Raw genomic sequence first — 6752 nt, 5'->3', positions numbered from 1 at the left:
CATGACTAAACAAGATTTTGAAGTACGTAAACAATATTCACAAATTTATTTTATCATAATCAATTGTGTTGATTTCATTCATATATATATGCATTGACCCCCCTTCTTTAAATTAATTAGACCTGGCAGAAGTGGGACGAACTCTTACCAGAGGATCGCCTACAAGCAATTCAAGAGGAGATAACCGGATTCTTTGTTGACTACGTCTTTCCTAAAGACGGAGAATGCTATCGGGACATGAGAATTTATTCATAGATATATGCATCGACGTGTGCTATATGTAATCGCTAGTTTCGGATAGATATACGAAACTTGTTCTTTGACCAAGCACCGAGAAAGAGAGAGGTCACTCTTCTCTCTATATATGTTCACGATCACAATGTTCTGTAACTAATGGTTCCTTCATTTAATTGTTTACTAGCTAGCGTCGAGTACATTCTCTTTGTATGTAGTAGCTACCGTCGACCAAGCATTGACAGTGGTGACGAGCCCGCTCAGATGCAAGGCAGTGAGAGAGAGTGCGAGAGGAAAGGGGAGAGTGCGGGGTGAGGGGGGAGGTAGGGTTCGAGAGGACGGCGGGGTGGACTAGGGGGGTCGCGGGATGGTCGACAAGCAAACCCCTAACCCCTCCGAAACCCCCCCTAACCCCCCTTTCAAAACTAAAAAAAAACAAGCACCATAACTGTTGACACGTGGAGGATTATTGGTCCCGGTTGGTGAGACCAACCGGGACCATAGGTCCTCCTACCAGGGCGCCGCAGAGCGGCCACGTGGAACCCCTGAGGTCCCGGTTCGTAAGTGAACCGGGACTAAAGGTTTAGGGCTTTAGTCCCGACCCTTTAGTCCCGGTTCAAGAACCGGGACTAAAGGCCCTTACGAACCGGGACAAATGGGCCTTTTTCTACTAGTGTCATAACTCAAAATAGAGAGAGGAGGTCCAATACAATGGGTCCAGCCACACCCACGCACAGATATAATGCTGTCGACATATGGATCCAGAACAGGTTTAAGTTGAAAACTGTACAGATTATGCAAATTGAGCAGTATTCAAGCTATGGATAAGATTTTGTTAAGCACTAGGTGATAGTAGAGCAGCCGCATGTTGCCTCATGTGCCATCCCAGTAAGTCAAGAAGCAGCAGCCAAGGTTTATCCTAAGTCAAATTTCTTTATGTTTGAGTTTGCAAAATATATATCACTATTTGGAAGACTTGATTATTTTTATTAGAATCTTTAGAAAATATTCACACTATGTACAGTTTATTTTGTAGATCTAGTCATATTTCTCTATAAGTTTGATCAAATTTAAACAAGTTTCACCTAGAACACCCTGTCAGAAGTGTAGAACATGCACGTATTAGGTACATATCAATGGATCGATCTGATTGATGGATTAGGCACTGGCCCATCCTAAAATTATAGTCAGCCACGGCTATACATGGTTTATGGGCTTTTCTACATCAGTGAATGTTTAATTACTTGTTTACGTATGGGCTAATTATGCAATTAGATGCGGCCATTAGGCATAAACAGTACACACTATCTGCTACGAATCGTTCAGGGGGGCGAGCAATTGGCAGGGGTCTGACCCCTGATCACCCCTCCGTCTCCACCCCTGAATCCGTATAGTGGTATTCGTAGCAGTCAGATCGGGGAAGGGGTGGGCGTTCAGATCCATACCAGCCAAGAGATCGTACTCCTTAAGGATGTAGGTGCCGGAGCTGAACACCGACGAAGCCGTCACTGCAAGATCCAAACGGGGGCGAGGCACTTCGAGGAAGCGGCGGCGAGGCGGTTCGAGGAAGCGGCGCTGAGGCAGGGGTTAAGGTGGGGGTGTGGGGGTTGCAGGTGGCGGTCGCGCTGGGCGCTGAAGGGGCGGCGTGCTGGGCGTGGAGTGCGGGCGGTTGGGCTGGATATACTTTTGAGGCCCATTTTATTCAGAGTTTCTAGTTAATTGGAGGGAATTCCTCAAAAAAACTAAGTTAATTGGAGGGAAAATTAAGCGCGAAAATTAGAGCTTTTGCGCCATGAACAAGTATCGGATGGAAAATTGGATCTATCCTATATTTTTATCCGGGGAGAACTGGACGGAAATTGTTTTTGAAGTATCCGGATATTGTTACATATATTTATTTGTTTGGCATGGAAGTTTTCCAAAAAGTGTTTTTGGCATGAAAAAATAGAGTATATTTTATATTTTATTTAGTATTGATTGAAAGGGAAATTAGATATACCTAAATATATAGTAATGAATTTATAAAATTGACTTAGTTAACATGTGCTAAATAACCTATAACACGGTTTTTTCTCACCCAACTAGTCCCTCCGTCCCATAATATAAGAGCGTTTTCGAGAAGTGTAAAAATTACTTTTATATTATGGGAGGGAGAGAGTAATTGATAAAAAGCATCGAGCTTGACGCTACGACGGGTGTTGGAGGATGTTGTGACGAGGAGATCCCCAATGTTGGGATGATGGACGCGATGGTGTTGTCATGAACAACGGTGATCGGTTCATAGATCTCGCTCTGATTGGTCGTATCGACCAAGATCACGTCATTCCCACACGACTTCCCATGGAAGTTATGACTAGCATAGGAGAAAACTACAACCGACAATGCTAGAAGTTGCGATCATCTCGGGAATATGTTGTGACCAGCGAGGCCACGACTTTTCATCGATGCTAAGAGCGCAGTCGGTGGTACTATAATAGTGGTGATGACGATATGCGTCAAGTGCGACCACCCGCCGACGGTGCTTAACGGCATATCTGAGAGGCTGACACATCAATCTAGGCTCCTCCTTCCTTCCACCTCCATGGCAATAGAGTATAAGGGGAGGGTATACCAGCTACACACACGCTTCAAAAAACTGAACGTACTTTTAGTCGTATCAGAAAAAGGAAGCTTTGCGTCCTTGATTGGTTGTTTAAAGAAAAACATTTTAATTGGACTGACCGATCTGGCTCCTGATCGGTCATCTCGACCAAGATCGCGCCATTCCCACGCGATTGCCCATAGTAAGCCAGGACTAGTGTGGGAGAAACCTACAGCCGACAATGAGAGAAGTTGTGACCGACCTGTGACATGTTGTGACCAGCGCGACCGACGACTTTTGATTGGTTGTGAGACCGCATGCGGTGGTGCTACAAAGTGGCGACGACGAGATGCGTCAGGTGCGACCGACCACCGTCGGCGTTGTAACGACAGATCCCAGAGGCTGGCATATCAATCTAGTCTCCTCCTTCCTTTCACATCCACGTCAACAGAGAATAAGGGGAGGGGCTGTCAGCTGCACCCCACGTTTAAAAAATCGTTCGTACTTGCAGTCGGACCAGAAAAAGAAAACCCGCGACCTCGATAGTTAAAGAGAAACATTGTAATTGGACCGACCGATCTCACTCCTGATCGGTCGCCTCGACCAAGATTGCGTCACCCACACGCCCACCCACGAAAGCTACGACCAGTGTGGGAGAAAGCTACAACCGACAATGATAGAAACAATGACAGACCCAGCAGCATGTTGTGACCATCATGGTCGACGACTTTTGATCGGTGCTGAGTCCGCATGCGGTGGTGCTACAAAGTGGCGACGGCGAGATGCGTCAGGTGCGACCGACCATCGATGGTGTTGTAACGACAGATCCGAGAGACTGACATATCAATATAGTCTCCTCCTTTCATTTCACCTCCATGGCGATGCAAAATATGGGGAGGGTATCCCAACAACACCTACGGTTTAAGAAATCGACCGTACTTGCAGTCGGATCAGAAAAAAGAAAACCCGTGATCTCGATGGTTGATTAAAGAACCTGGACCGACGGTTCGATAGGAAAAAACCAGAACCGGTGATCTGGACAGTTGGCTTACCTCCATGGAACGTCCAACAATTGACCAAGAAACGCCCGAACCAAGTGTTTTTATGAAAAACCGGTTAACCGGTGTTTTTAGTAAAGCCCATCGTTAGATTTTTTTTTCATGTGAATAAGCTAGGGGTTTGTCCCGAATCGGTGGAAATCCATCCACTTTTCCCCCTTCCGCCGCCGCTTCCAACATCAGGCGCAACCGCCCTTCCGCCGCCGCCCTAGCCCGGCGCGGCGCGGCGATGCCGCCCCGCGCCACCAGGAGGCCAGGACCGACACGCCGGCGCCTCCTCGTATGACCACGCCACGACTAATGCATGCTTGTCCATCGACCCCAGCCGTCCAGGGGACGCCATCGCCGCCGCCTAGTCTCCGGCATCCAGCCGGTGCAGGTCCAGCTACTCCAGCCGTCCCTCGGGCCTCCCTCCGCTCCACACTCCAGACGGGACGACCAGCCAACCAGGACGACCGACAGTCGCCTCCCTCTGCTCCTGACCAGGAGTCCAGGACACTGGTAATATGAACTCTCTCTTCTCCTCTCTGTTTACCAATTCTTGTATTATATAGAAGCATCTTTATGTCATATGTCAACTTGTGAAATTAGGGAAAGGAATCAGAGATTGGTATTTGGTAATTCGTACTGTTGTGCATATAAAAGCTACTCATATTCACGGTACTACAGTAGTTGTTCTGGGGTAAGCAAAGTCATTTTCCTTCATGTTTTATCTTTAATCTTCCCTACCTTATTTTCAGAACTTGTGGATATTTTCTCTTTCAGAACTTCGTTCGCAAAGTTATAAAAATCTTACTTGTGAAACTTGTGATTCTTTAACAAAACCTTGTTTTCCATGTAATTACTTAAAAGACAGATTACAGCAGAGTCAAATAATGCTAACAATTTTCATTATTTACTGAATAGTATAGATAGAAAGTTGGTTGTAGTTTTAGCATTTCATTATTTACTAATCTCCAATGCAATGTGTTTAACATCATGGTAAGGAAGTTGGAATAAGTCATCCATCTATTGAGATCCAGTTAATATAGAAGTATAACAAAATGCTCAGTTTGTCCCTGTTTTGTGAAAAGCAGATCTAATGCCTGGCGTATTTTTCTGTTCCATGTCGTCCACCTCATTCTTCTAAGTGCATTGCAATTTCAGTGATTTGAGATATACTTGCCGTATTCATGTGTCGTTATCTTAAATCACTAAAATTGCAAACATCCTGTGTAGTTTGTACATGAATCACTACTGCCCATATAAAAGAATCGTAGAGCAGCAAAAAATGACAATTACTCAAATTCAAATATATAGAAGTATCCCTAATACTAAAACTCACATAAGTGTGTGCTACATCTAATTCTTTTTTGAGGGTTGCCTTACTGTAGAAGGGATTATTAGTGTATATGATAAATGATGCTGCTGTTCACATTGTCTTGATTGTCCGATTTGAGCTGCTGTTTGCTAGTTGCGTATATCTGGATCTTGTGCTTGCTAATTGCTAGTATATTTGTAGTTGCTGGTTACTCTGTAGAAGTAAACAACTACCGCTAGACCATCCGACCAATCTATCTTCTGTTGTTGCAATAATAATAGTTTGGATCATTTATGTATTGGAACCAACAGATATATACCAGAGCTGCTACTGACACTCCATGAACCAAGTCTGTTTAAGGCATTATAGGAAGACATGTTAGTTTTGTCCCTTGTCACTCAGCGCAGTAACTACATTTTTTTTGTTACAGTGTATCGATGAATTTAGAATCTGTAAAGAGCTATTGTTTGCAGGACATTAAGAACCATTATATCTTGACAAGCTTAGCTCCATTGAGAAAGAAGACGCCTAATGTTTCTCTTTGCTTTTGGCAGTTTGATGCGAAGATATGCTTCTAACATCTTTCAGAGATACTTGTTTTGTTGAAATTGTTCCACCGTATCAGGCTCCACGGAGAGGTAACATTTTGGTCTCTGCCAAGGAACAAACAAATGTTGTGCATATCTACATAAAAAGGCAGTACTCGCAAGCACAATCTTTCATAATATTACTTGCACTATAGCCTGCTTCAGTGGATTATTGCCCACATCAAATCTGTTACACACAATTTGCAACACATAAATTATATATCAGTTGCAGGCATGCCTAAGCATATCTCTGTGACTACAGCTTAAAAGATACCTGGTTATGATGGCTGACTCTTTAAGTTACATGTTTTTCAGAGCATTGGCCAAGTTTCTGGTTTGAAGTTCACTACAACTCACTATACGATGCTCCAGGTCAGAAATAGAATGTCCTCATCTTTAATTGTAAGAACTGAATATATCAGTTTGTATACTATTGTACATCCATTTCTCAAGAAATCGAAATTCCTTGTTTCTTTGTAGATCTCCCGAGCAAATACAGGCCTAGAAAGAAGCTTGTTTTAGATTCACATGTTGCTTCAGGCTTGAATTTTATCACATGGCCTTGTCGATATTGCTGGCCGGCCACATCCTGGAGAGCGGACATCTACCTCTGATTTTCCCCACTGGAGATCTGAGGCATTGGATTATTGGATGCGTTCCTTGGTACAGTCATGTAATCAGATGTAGTTCGATACTGAAACCGAGGTTGCTTCCTTGTGCATAGATATTTATAATAACAGATAAGTTGGTTGTATACTTGTATACATGTTCGTTCATTGTTACGTACATTTTTATGTGATGCTGCTACATGTTATTCCATTCACTTTGTTTAGGGAAATTCTCAGACTGGATTGCGCACTGTCAGTACCTAGTGATGTGTACGAGACAGCTCCACTACGTGATTCACTACTGAAGCAGATAGAGTGCATTCTACTGAAGTAGGATACAAGCTAATATGTGTTGTAGATGAGACTACTGATGGTCTCTTAATT

At 43.8% G+C, this 6752-nt stretch overlaps 1 long non-coding RNA gene across 1 annotated transcript; it reads left to right on the top strand.

Moving 5' to 3' along the window:
- The first annotated feature begins 4039 nt into the window (after positions 1–4039).
- Positions 4040–6516, top strand: LOC119294258. The gene is made up of 4 exons (XR_005143393.1): positions 4040–4374; positions 5728–5811; positions 6076–6132; positions 6241–6516. It is a non-coding gene; the product is annotated as an uncharacterized LOC119294258 (long non-coding RNA).
- The last annotated feature ends 236 nt before the right edge of the window (positions 6517–6752 follow it).

Source organism: Triticum dicoccoides, chromosome 4B (genome assembly GCF_002162155.2).
Source record: "Triticum dicoccoides isolate Atlit2015 ecotype Zavitan chromosome 4B, WEW_v2.0, whole genome shotgun sequence".
NCBI classification, from domain to species: domain Eukaryota; kingdom Viridiplantae; phylum Streptophyta; class Magnoliopsida; order Poales; family Poaceae; genus Triticum; species Triticum dicoccoides.
This window is presented reverse-complemented; position numbering and strand designations above follow the sequence as displayed.